The 12,858-nt window shown below is 36.7% G+C and overlaps 1 pseudogene; it reads right to left on the reverse strand.

Moving 5' to 3' along the window:
* Positions 1–1,032: 1,032 nt before the first annotated feature.
* LOC142629062 (uncharacterized) lies at positions 1,033–2,050 on the reverse strand (annotated as a pseudogene).
* Between the last annotated feature and the right edge of the window lie 10,808 nt (positions 2,051–12,858).

The raw sequence follows: 12,858 nt of genomic DNA on the forward strand, positions 1-12,858 counted from the left end.
TTATATTGAAATGAACATAATAAATTAATCTCAATCTAGAATGTTGATTAAATATGTATTTGGATTAATTTTATGTTCGAGTTTATTTCCCTATCTGTTGAAATTTGGCAAAAGTATAAGTTATATCTAACGACGAAGTGAGGTTTTTAAGAATTGTATAATCAGAAAATAAACTACAATACTTCAAGGAAAAAGGAAAAACAAAGGAGCTAATCCAATTCATATCAAGAAAAAAAATTGTAAAAACAAGAAAAATGAATTCCACCAAAAGGTTAAACATTCTCCCGGCTAGACAATAGAGGACTAAGCTTGAACCAATTATAAAGTTACAACTTACTTATATGCAATTAAAATAAAATAAAATTTTACCAAGGGTCTTGTAGTTTAGTGACTTGCTCTCCTCTATGAGGAGAAACATGTTTCATTTCCAATACCAAATCATGGTTGAAATCCCGTTCCTCAATGATGTAATTATCAAATTATATATATATATATATATATATATATATATATATATATATATATATATATATATAAACACTCTTAGCTATGCCCGTGTATTACTTGTTCACTCCCAATACCAAAATATATAAGATAGGTCTAACCTAAAACATAAAACTCTCACTTTTATAGGGTTTATGAGAGGTGACTAGTAAGCAGTCTTACCTCAATTTTTAATATATATATATTTTTTTGTGAGGCTGATTCCTAAACCCACAACTTCTCAGAAAAAAAAAAAAAAGAATATCTAGAGCTTAGTATACTAGCATAGGAAAAAGAAGCACACATCATTTAACCAAACTAACAGTACTGAACTAAAAATAATAGAAAAAAAAAAAGGGCAACAAACTCTAAATGACAAATCATAACTTTTGAGAGTAGAAGTTGTGAGACTGTATTATATGAGAACGTGTCTCGTGCATCAAATATATGCAACATTTTGTTTTCTCAAGAATTCAGTACAACTATAGAGCCCACACACTCTAAAAAGGCGAATTCATATATCTTATGCATGATACATTTCTTTTTATATTATATTAATACAAAACTTTCGTCTAGAAATCTTAGCCTACTTTGAAAATAGACGCATGTGATTGGAGAGATGATGCCATCCGGTGTAAAATAGCTAATGTGAGCACCAAAGACAAAAACCGCACGGAGAATTGATGCCATCACATTAGTCTTTGCCAACTTCTCATCACGAGTCCTATAACATATCTTCCCAATTGGAACACCCTGCCCATCATTAGTCATTTTCTCAACCAATGCCCCCAGAACACCCAACCTTGCAATGGACTGTGCTATATATCTTCAACAGCAGCTACTCCTACCTTTTGGATACTCTTTAAGCACAAGATTTTCAAGGTGGATACGAATTCAACATCTAGCTTCCCATCTCTATACCACTCTCCTCCTGTGACTTCTTTTGAGGCTTGTTGAAGCTGAAATGGTAGTTAAACGACAAACAGTGAAGGAGCAGAACGACAACAGTGACAAAGAGTTTAAGTGTAAAACGGCAAAGAAGCAAAAGAAAGTAAAGGGTTAAAACGCACCGTTTGAATTAGTGGAGAGTTGGTTACTTATTCTGCCAGATGGCATTGCATCATTGGTAGATAGTTTTGAGAGTTAGTTATGGAATTTAGGCGCCAATTTTTAGTCTCTGTTTTTCATGTATATAAGTAGCTGTAAGCTAATTATCTGGTAACTGATTTTGTAACAGTTTCTTGATTAGCAAAGGAAAATTTTCCTTTTCTCTCTCAAAGTTCTCTGTGATTTTCTGTTTTTACAAGGCTTCAAATCCCACCCCCATACAAGCTACTTCTCGTGTTTCGGATGTCAGTCACTTCTTTTATTTTGTTTTGGAGTTTGAGTAAATTAATGGATTTGTTTTTATAATTGTATCGGCCAATTTGGTTTCATGCCTAATTTGAGGTTTGGTTATTCCATTGTTTTACTTGCTCAATATAACTTCTAAGACCGTGTGGTTTGCATCTTGAGATACTTACGCAAGAGTAGTAAAATTTCGTCCACGTTTGAGAGGTAACGCCATTTCTTGTTCAAAATGTTCTTCTAAACATAATGCACCAAAAATAACATCATCAACAATAAGAAAAGAAAATTCTAAAAAAGATTATATAGAACCTCAATAAGTATTATTGGACAATATCTAATTCTCAGGTTTCATTTTATAGTTACAATGTTAAGTAAGCATTAGATTTAAAGGGTTAATAACTCGATGCTCCATTTGTAATAGAGACTAATTGAAACGCGATAAAAACATGTTAATATACATATTTAAATGAATAACAATAATGGGTTCTTTTCTTCCTAGCTCTTTTTCCAAAATGAACAAGTTTTACTATGAAATATAGTTATTGTAACAAAGAACAAGTAGTGTTTGCAAATCAGGGTCTAGGGATAGGGCATCAGTACCCGATGACGCAAATGGTATATGTTGGTATTAGTTAGCATCCAAGCATCAAAAAGACCCATTACTTGGCTTTCTACTTGTAAAAAAGTTTGCAATTGTGCTACAGTACCTTTATAAATTTGTAATGATACTGTAACAACTTTCTAAACCAATTTTTTATTTCCCACTTTTAAATATCTACTTCTTTCTCTCTCTTCATCAATCTCTCATCTCTCTCTCTCTCTCTCTCTCTCTTGGTGGTGGTGTTTATCTGGCGTGGGTTTGGCAGTGGCGTGGAGGTTTTTGGTTTCTAGATCAACGATTGGCTTGGTGGTTGAGGTGGAGGTTTCTAGGTTTCTAGATCAACGATCAGCATGGTGTGGCAAGGTTGTTGCGTTTCTTTGGGGGCGTAGTTTGGTGGGTCATGTGATGGAGGCGCGATGGTGTGGGTCTTGTGATTGTGATCGAGGTGCGGTGACGTGGGTCAAATTTTGGTCCTGATTTAGGTGGTTCCAATTTCGGTGGTTCCGATTTTTGTGATGTTGCTGGATTGGGGTGGATCCTTCTTTTGCTGGGTTTAGTTGGTCATTTGTGGGTTCTTTATTGCTCCAATTTCAGTATGGGTCTGATTTTGTTGGGTTTTTTTTGTTCATTTGTGAGATTTGTTTGGTTCCAATTTCAGTGATATTGTTGGATTGGTGTGAGTTTGATTTTGCTAGGTTTTGTTGATCATTTATGGGTTTTATTTTGGCGGTGGTGGGTGATGGGCAATGAGGCCGGGGTGATTTGTTTGTGTTTTGGTAGCCTTTTTGGGTTTGCTCATGGTAGAGGTGGTGGTAGCAGGTGGTTGCAGTGGAAGAGAGACAAAAATTAGAGAGAGGAGAGAGATGGGAGAGAATAAATATGGTTTTGGGCTATATTATTTTTTAATGTGTTGATATATTATTTTAATGTGTTGTATGATAAAATAAAAGTTGAGATGTTATGTGTATTGTAAAATGGTATGATATAATAGATAAATTAGCTTTTGAGATAGTAAAATAGAATAGTTTGAAAATAATGGATGCTAATGCTCTTAGTATGAAATAATTTTCATTTTAATAAAAAAGCTCGAAATACTTTCAAGTTAAAACCACATAATTTAAGGACCTTTATATATTTATATTGTACTTGCAATATAACATGGTGACCACACACAACACTTTTACACACCATGTTTGATTCTAGAGATTTTACAGAGAGTAAATGCTAAAAGAAAGCTAGAGGTAATGGTCCTAATGGATGCCACCAAAGTATTTTGATTTTTTTTTTCTCATATTTGACATTTTAGTTTTGTTGGATGAATACTTTGTTATAGAATGTAATTTTCGTATCACTTTATTTGTTTTTTTCCTCATAAAATTCTCAATAGAACTTCGAAAATTTTCTTTTGTCATTAATTTTTTTTTTTTGATAACATCTTTTGTCATTAAGTTGTTGTATTTTGTTATTCCATATTTCATAAAAGTTTAAACGTGGTAGAAACATTAGTATGTCTTTATTTCATCTTATAAAAAAGACACAATATAATTATTTTTTCAAAATACATAAATCTATGTTTTGTATTATAAATAGTAATTTTCATTAATTTTTTTTACAAATTGGAGCATTGAACATAGTAAAGATATTTAAAAAATATTCACTATTTATTGCATCTCACGAGTTAGAGACTAGTGTCTTTAATTTACGAAGTATCTCACTAGAGGCAGGCAATTGTAGCCAATTTGGGTTAAAAGTACACAATGAGCAAAATTACAACATTGAATTGATCTCTCTCTCTCTCTCTCTCTCTCTCTCTCTCTCAACCATTATCCATTGATTTATCAAACTATTTTTTTTTTTGAATTATTGAATAAATTGAGCCACCCTGTAAGCAAACATTAGACTTGTCTCAAAGTACTTGGATTATCTATATTTGTTTATAGCTTGGGATTGCTGGTTTGTTCCTTTAGAATTTGCTATTTCTTTTCGCTGATTTTGATCCTTTTAGGTAGTTAAACAACACCAGTGGTGGTATGATGCATGTTGGGTGATTTGTTTTGATCAAATAAATCAAATCGAGAAAGTGATAGTAAATGCGCATGATTGTGTAGATAATTGTGAAAAGCTAGAACTAAACTTAAGGCCTATTTGGATTAAGAGGGAGGGAGGGGGAGTAGAGTAGAGTAGATTTGGCCCAAAATTAGCTTAATTTCAGCCAATTCTTGTTAGAACCTCTCCAAATCCCTCCTCCTCATCTCTTATGGCCTGTTTGGGAGTTTAGAGGGGGAGGAGAGTAGAGAGGAGTAGAGGGGAGAGGAGTAGTGGAGAGGAGAATAGAGGAGAATGATTACCCTCCACCTTGTTTGGATGTTTTTATAATTAGTAAGGGGGAATGGAGTAATTAGCCCTTCCCCTTGCTTTTAACAGTGTAATTTTATAAATATAATAAGGGTAAATTAGGTAATTTACTTTATCAATAATTTTATGTGCTCTACTCTCCCTCCAAATCTCTTCAATTTGGGGGAATTAAAAATGAGGGGGTTGGAGGTAGTTGAAACCCCTTCAAACCCCTCCAAACCCCTCCCCCTCCTTCCTTAAAAAACTCTCAAATAAGGTAATTGAATTACTCCCCTTCTCTCTACTCTACTCCCCCTCCTTTTTTAAACATCCAAACAGGCTATTAAAAAAATCCAGACAAGGTAATTTAACTTACTCTCCCTCCCCTTATTCTACTCCCCTCTACTCCCCCTTCATCTAAACAAGCTATTAGTCTTCCCAATGTCAGCTATGCAAACCTTAACAAAATTAGTCATATATATGGCCAAATTAGTCTAACTGGATGTGAATTAGTTCTTATGGGAAGCAATGCTATTGTTATTAAACAAACAGTGCTACTATGCCACACTTGGGAATGTAGGGGGTGTGACTTGCCTCTATATAAGTTAGTTACATTAGAGGAGGGGTCACAAAGCAATTTAGTGATAGTCTTTAGGGTTTCATTTTCATTTTTCCTACGCATTACACACCTAGGAATGCAGGGAGTGTGCAGTGGCAACTCCAAGATTTTCTTCTAGGAGGGTCCGTAGTGTCTTGAGCTAGAATTTCGTTGTGGGGAGTAAAAAATAAAATAATTAATTTTTTATATACAATTGTCATATTATATACAATATTCTAACATAGTATTCTAAATATTATACAATACAACTATACTGTATAATATTTTAAAAAAATTATTAATAGTTTAAAGATTGGTAAGAAAAACCATTGAATGCATAGATAAATATAAGTAAATAACTAATTATAATTTTTGTCAAATTAATAATAATCTATATCTATATATTACTAAAAGTTGAAGCGTAGGATTTATTATTACTACGCTCTTGTTGAGCCACATCAGCAGCCACGCCATTCATTTATTTTTTATATTTTATTTTCTCTATTTAAACTTATCTTCCCCTTATTTTCAACAATAAAACTCTTCTTAGTTCACACACCTACTGTTACACTTTTTCCAACCTTTCCCTTTTCTTTTTGCCTCTTTATCTCTCCACTACTTTACCATTATACTTCCTTCCTCCTTTTCATATTTTGACTCTTCTTCTATCCATTTTATTTTTTATAAATTTGATATTGTTTTCCCATTCAATCCATATTTTTCACACACAAAACTATGAGCACTCTCTCTCTCTCTACTTTCTTTCGGTGAATTTTTGTTCTTTCTTATAACTCTAATTAAGGTTGATGGTTTTTTTAATATGTGTTTTGGTATTGTGTGTTTTTTTTAAAAATATCCCATCAGAAAATCTTATCTTTCTCTTTTATAGCTTTGGTTGAATTTTAGTTTGGGTTAATACTTAGTTTTTTTGAAAATAGAAATTTGAATATGCCTATCAATTATTATAAAGCCTATTATTATAAATTATTATAAAGCCTATTATTTATTCATTTAGTTTCATTTTAATTTTGGCTTAGATAAAATTGTAATGAATTTTGATTATTATGATAATTTCCTTATTCCTTAAGAGATGAGAAATTTGAATAATAGATTTGAAACTTAGAAAGTTTAGTTGTATATTAAGCAAATATAATACACTACAATAGAAGATAGAAGACTATGGCTCACCTTAAAAAAATATTAATCAAACATAAAAAATAATAATAATAAAATGATATATTTGTAGAGATAAAAAGATTAAAAAAAATACTTGTGAATTTTTTTTTTAAATAGACAATACTTGAAGTAATGGTTACTTTTTATATATTTCACCTTATTACATAATATTTATATTTCCATGTATTGCGTGGGTCTACGGGTAGTTTATTATACTCATAAGTGATGTCAGTTATAGGTTTAGATAAAAATTCAATTACAACTTGTCACTTAACCTTTATTGTAAAAATATTGTGTAAGTAGCACTAAGATGATCATATTTCAAGTTTATATTAATTGATTTTAAACAAAATTTAGGGTCAAGTGTTCAAATTTTTATTTTAGGGAGTAAAAAAAAATTAAAAATTTTATATATAATCTTTTTTTGGGGGGAGGGGGCGGGGGCGAGGTCAAGGGTTCATTTGAAACCCTTGGGCTGGTTGTAGAGCCGCCCCTCGAGGTGTGACATTGCCTCTCTCTCTCTCTCTCTCTCTCTCTCTCTCTCTCTCTCTCTATATATATATATATGTATATATATTCTGTGTCTTCTAACCACCTTGGATTATGTCTTCTATGGGAGAATGAAAATTTGATAAGGAAGAGATTAAAATCTGTATTTATAACAACTTCCTTAAACTATTTTCAACAGATCTCTCGCATTTCTTCAGGACCTTGGAAGTGGCACAATTTTCTTCTGCCTTCTTATTTGAAGAAGACAAGGAAAATATTAATAAAGAGGTCACATAAGAAGAGATAAAGGCCAGATTGTGGGCTCTAAAGCCCTTTAAGGCCCTAGGAGTGGAAGGATTACATGTTGTATTCTTCCAACTCTTTTGGCATGACGTTTGTGAATTGGTGTGCAAGGAGGTAAGAAATATATTCAAAACAGGGGTTGTTCCAGAGTATTTAAACAAGACACTGATTGCATTTATTCCTAAATTCCAAAGCCTTGAGACTATTGGTAACTACAGACCTATCAGTTTGTGCAACTCAATCTATAAAATAGTTACTAAAGTCATCGTTGCTCAGATTTAACCTCTCCTAAGCAACCTAGGCACTCTAATGCAAGTGGCCTTTGTTACAGGTAGAAGAGGACTAGATAATATCCTTGATAATAGACAGCATGCATGGCCATTAAAGTAGACTGTGAAAAGGCCTACCACAGGCTTGAATGGAACTTTATTCACAAAGTCTTTCAAGCTTTTCATTTTCCTGAGCAGCTAATCAATCTTATAATGAGCTGCATCTTATCCACGAGTATATCCATCCTCTTCAATGGTGGTGCTTTAGAAGACTTTAACCCTACGAGTGGCATCTGCCAAGGTGATCCACTATCTCTATACCTATTCATTTTATGTATGAAATACTTAGGCAACCTAATTGAAAGGGAGTGTATGGAAGGAAATTGGATTGCTATCAAAGCATCCAAAGATAATATTGGAATGTCTCATCTATTCTTTGTAGATGACCTTATGCTTTTTTCCAAAGCCAGTGAAGATAATTGTGAAACCATCAAGGAAGTCTTAGAATGCTTCTATGCTAAATCAAGTCAAAAGGTAAGAGTAGACAAGTCTAGGATCTACTGCACTCAAAATGTGTCCTATAATTTGAAAGAAATAATTTGTGAGAATATTGGCATCCATGCCACCAATAACCCTGAGAAACATTTAGGATTTCCCCTCAGACACAAAGGAGTAGCAAGAAACCAATATAACTTTATTGCTGAGATGGTAATCAACAAACACTTTCATTGAAAATCAAAATTCCTATCCTTTGTGGGCAGAACAGTCTTGGTGATATTGGTCATGTCTGTTATGCCTAACTATGTGATGCAAGGAGTGGCACTCCCTAATCACCTCTGTGAAAAGCTTGATAAAATTAATAGGGACTTTCTTTGGAGAGCCTCATCACAAGAAAAAAAGAAAATGCACTTGGTTGGATGGAACAAAATCATCAAACAAAGGAGCGAGGAGGGCTAGGTATTCAAGTTGTGAAAGGAAAAAATCTTCATTACTTGCAAAGCTCAACTGGAGGATGTACCAGGAGAAGGATGCATTGTGGGCAAGGATCATTTTGAAGAATTACTACTCTTAGTCGAGAAGAAACTCTAAGGATCCAGATAAACTTCCTTGTTCTACAAACTGGAAAGCTATCAAGACAGGATTCCCTATTTCTCCAAAGGTATATGCTGGAATATGGGTAATGGCTTGTCACTTAAATTTTAGACAGATAAATGGATGAGAGGATGTTATCCCAAGGAAGTAACTGAGGGACCTCTCAACAGATTGGATAGTATTATGGCCATGGCAGATATGATCCAAGGAAATGAATGGGAATGGGTGCTCTCTCCTTTGAGATTCCAATTGATATTTTGGACAAGATCAAAGCCACTCCCATCCAGATGTTTGGGAGTAAGGAAGTCACAATAAGCTGGAAATTTTCATAGGATAGAGAATTCAACTCTACATAAGCATACCTTTTAGCAATCTCAAATAATAACCAAAGCAGTTCATTTCCAAGTGAATGGGTTTGGAAAGTGGATACCTTGATGAGAATATGCTCATTTCTATGGCTTTGCCATCACAACAGTGTCCTAGTGAGAGAGATTATTGCTAACTGAGGTATTGACTGTGGAACTGTCTACCCTATCTACAGAAACCGCAATGAACCAATCCTTCATCTTCCTAGAGAATGCCCCTATGCTACGCAAATCTGGAGAAAAATTGGAATTCTTGTTACATTGGAAGCCACCTTCACACTAGATTTGCCTCAGTGGTTGAAAGAGCAGTCTAGATATCCTCTTTATTGGTGAAGAGTTAAGAACGACAGAATCAAATGAAATGAAGGTGACGGTACTAGGTTGACGGGATAAGAGTCAACGGATCAAGTATTACTTGACGTTTCTAGAATGTTAAGTAATATCCAAGGATTCTTAAGTGAGGCATACGTGCGCCCTACGACTAACACTAAGAGTCCTATTATGAATAGAATTCTAGATCATACAAAGTCCTACGATCTGCACTGTTGATCAAGAAAACTCCTATGAGAAAAAGAACTCTAGAAGGAAAGAACTTGGTGAACAAGGCGTAAAATTCGGCCTTATACTACTATAAAAACCTCAAAACCCTCATAAATCAAGGTTCGCATTATTGACTCAACTCTAGCACTCTAGGGTTGCGAAAAAGTTCTAACTTGACCTTCGGAGGGTTTTTGACCGGTACCACACCGATGCTCTCTGTTAGGTCTTCTCTTTTTGTTTTGCAGGTGTTGTTTCGGTTTAGGAGTGTGCAGCTTATTGGTGATTTTTTGGCATCATTAGTTGGCGCCGTCTATGGGAAAAAGCGATTGATCAGCCTTTGTTTTATCCCTGAGACAAGAAATTGCATGGTACTCACTCGATCGATGGAAACAACCAAAAATTAGGGCGACGAACTGCACGTCACGGCCTTGGAGAGGCAAGTCCAAACATTCGCAACAGCAGTCGAACGCCTAACCAAGCAAAATCATGATTTGGAGGAGCAGTTGCGACAAAGGAATGCGCACCTTGGCACACAAGAGGAGGACTAGGAAGGAATAAGTGCTGAAAGGAGAAATCTGGAAGGACCCGAAGGTAGCCATACTCCGAGCAGACCGGAGAGGCAGGACACTAACTGACCATCTTTCTCGAACACTCTCCCTCCTTACATAGTCGCGAATATGCAGATGATGAGGGAATAGATGGATGTGATGATGAATGCCCTCAAGGGTTGAGTATCTAGCGACCTCGATGACTTGGTCTAGTGAACCGATTCGCCTTTTACAGCACTTGTTAGTTCATGCCCCCTTCCCCCAAAGTTTCGCATGCCTTAGGTAGAGAGCTATGACGGGTCCAAGGACCCCTTAGATCACCTAGAATCTTTCAAGACCATGATGCACCTTCAAGGTGTGCCAAATGAGATCATGTATAGAGCCTTCCCCACTACGCTGAAGGGACCTGCGAGGATATGGTATAGCAGACTAACGCCGAATTCGATCAGCACTTTCAAGGAGTTAGGCGCTCAATTCGTTTCACACTTTATTGGAGGCCACCGATACAAGAAGTCCACAGCCTGTTTGATGAGCATTAGGCAACGGGAAGACGAGATGCTAAGGTCATACATATCCCATTTCAACAAAGAGGCTCTCTCAATAGATGAGGCAGACGACAAGATACTGGTAGCAACTTTCACAAACGAGCTGTGGAAGGGTAAGTTCTTATTCTCCTTATATAAGAATGACCCAAAGACAATGTCAAATGTGCTTTACAGGGCAACGAAGTACATGAACGCAGAAGATGCACTGCTGGCTCGAGAGGAAAAGCCTAGAAAAAGGGAAAGACAGGAAGACGCACGATCGGATAGAGGGTGGAAGAGGGCTAGAACTGGAGAGCGACGGGAGGATCGACGATCCAAACCACCCACAGGAATATTCACGAACTTCACCCCTCTTACTGCCCCACTCAACCAAGTATTAATGTAGATTAAAGATGAAGAAGCCCTGACGTTTCTCGGTAAGTTGAAGGGAGATCCTAACAAGAGGCCAAGGGATAAATATTGTTGTTTTCATCGTGATCATGGCCACGACACGGCGGATTGTTATGACTTAAAATAGCAAATTGAAGCCCTTATTAGGCAAGGTAGGTTGCAGAGGTTCGTAAGGAAGGAAAGAACGGATCAACCCCAGGAACAAACCCCCTGACGGGAAAACGAACATCCTAGACCACCTGTAGAAGACATACAGATGATTGTAGGGGGCACTGCTTCTGCAGGGTCATCTAAAAAGGCCTGAAAAACATACTTGCAGATGGTTTAAAGCGTCCAGATGACGGGTTCCTCACTAAAAATTGCGCGACTTGATAACCCCAGCGTCGGGTTTTTGGAAGAAGATGCATAACGCCTTTACCATCCACATGATGACGAACTTGTCATCAGTATACGGGCAGGGGATTACAACATGCATCGAGTTTTAGTTGATAACGGAAGCTTAGCAGATATCCTCTACTATCCCGTGTTCCAGCAAATGGGGATTGGTAGAGAGCGGCTGGCTCCAACAAATGCACCACTCGTTGGCTTCGGTAGGACAAAGGTCTACCCTTTAGGCGTCGTCACGTTGTTTGTGATGGTGGGAGATTACCCCCAGCAAATAACTAAGGATGTGGTTTTTCTTGTGGTCGATTGCTCATATGCTTATAACGCCATCCTCGGACAGCCCACTCTCAATGCATAAAAGACTGTAACCTCAACCTACCATATAATGGTCAAATTCCCCACTGAATACAAAGTTGGAGAGCTACGCAGAAATCAGGTGGTTGCACGGGAATGCTACATCACCATGATGGAAACGGACGACCACTTGCAAGTAGTGAACATTGAGGAATAATGTATGATAGCAGAATCGGTGGAAGAGTTAGAAGAAGTACATCTCGATGATTCTCGGCCCGAACGGACCACAAGAATTGGTACCTTAGCTAGCCAAATAGTCCGACAAGCACTTGCAATATTCATCAAGGAAAACCAAGACGTTTTTGCATGGAGTCACGAGGACATGCCGGGTATCGATCCGTCGGTGATGGTCCACAGTTTGAACGTATCACCCTCATTCTCTCCTGTCCAACAGAAGAAGCGAGTGTTCGCTCCTGAACGAGATTGAGCCATAGCTGATGAAGTACAGAAGTTACAAGAAGCAGACTTCATAAGCGAAGTATACTACTCAAATTGGTTGGCCAATGTAGTAATGGTCAAAAAGGCCAATGGGAAGTGGAGAATGTGTGTCGATAGTTACCCACTCCTGCGTATTGATACCTTGGTAGATTCCACCGCAAGACACGAACTCTTGAGTTTCATGGATGCCTTCTCTAGCTACAACCAAATTAAATTGGATGAGGTGGATCAAGAGAAAACCTCGTTCGTAACAAGTCAGGGGCTTTTCTACTACAAAGTAATGCCTTTCGGGCTTAAAAATGCAGGAGCCACATACCAGAGATTGATGAACAAGATGTTCACGCACCAAATTGGTAGAAACTTGCAGGTTTACGTAGATGACATGTTGGTAAAAAGCACTCGAGAGTCCGATCACATGAGCGACCTCCAGGAGACTTTTGACACTTTTTGGTCATACAAAATGAAGCTAAATCTAAGCAAGTGCACGTTCAGGGTAACCGCAGGAAAGTTCTTGGTATTTATGGTATCCTAAAGAGGCATCGAGGTCAACCCAGAGAAGGTGAAGGCAATAATGGAATTGGCTCCTCCAAGAACGATAA

This window comes from Castanea sativa, chromosome 3, assembly GCF_040712315.1.
Source record: "Castanea sativa cultivar Marrone di Chiusa Pesio chromosome 3, ASM4071231v1".
NCBI classification, from domain to species: domain Eukaryota; kingdom Viridiplantae; phylum Streptophyta; class Magnoliopsida; order Fagales; family Fagaceae; genus Castanea; species Castanea sativa.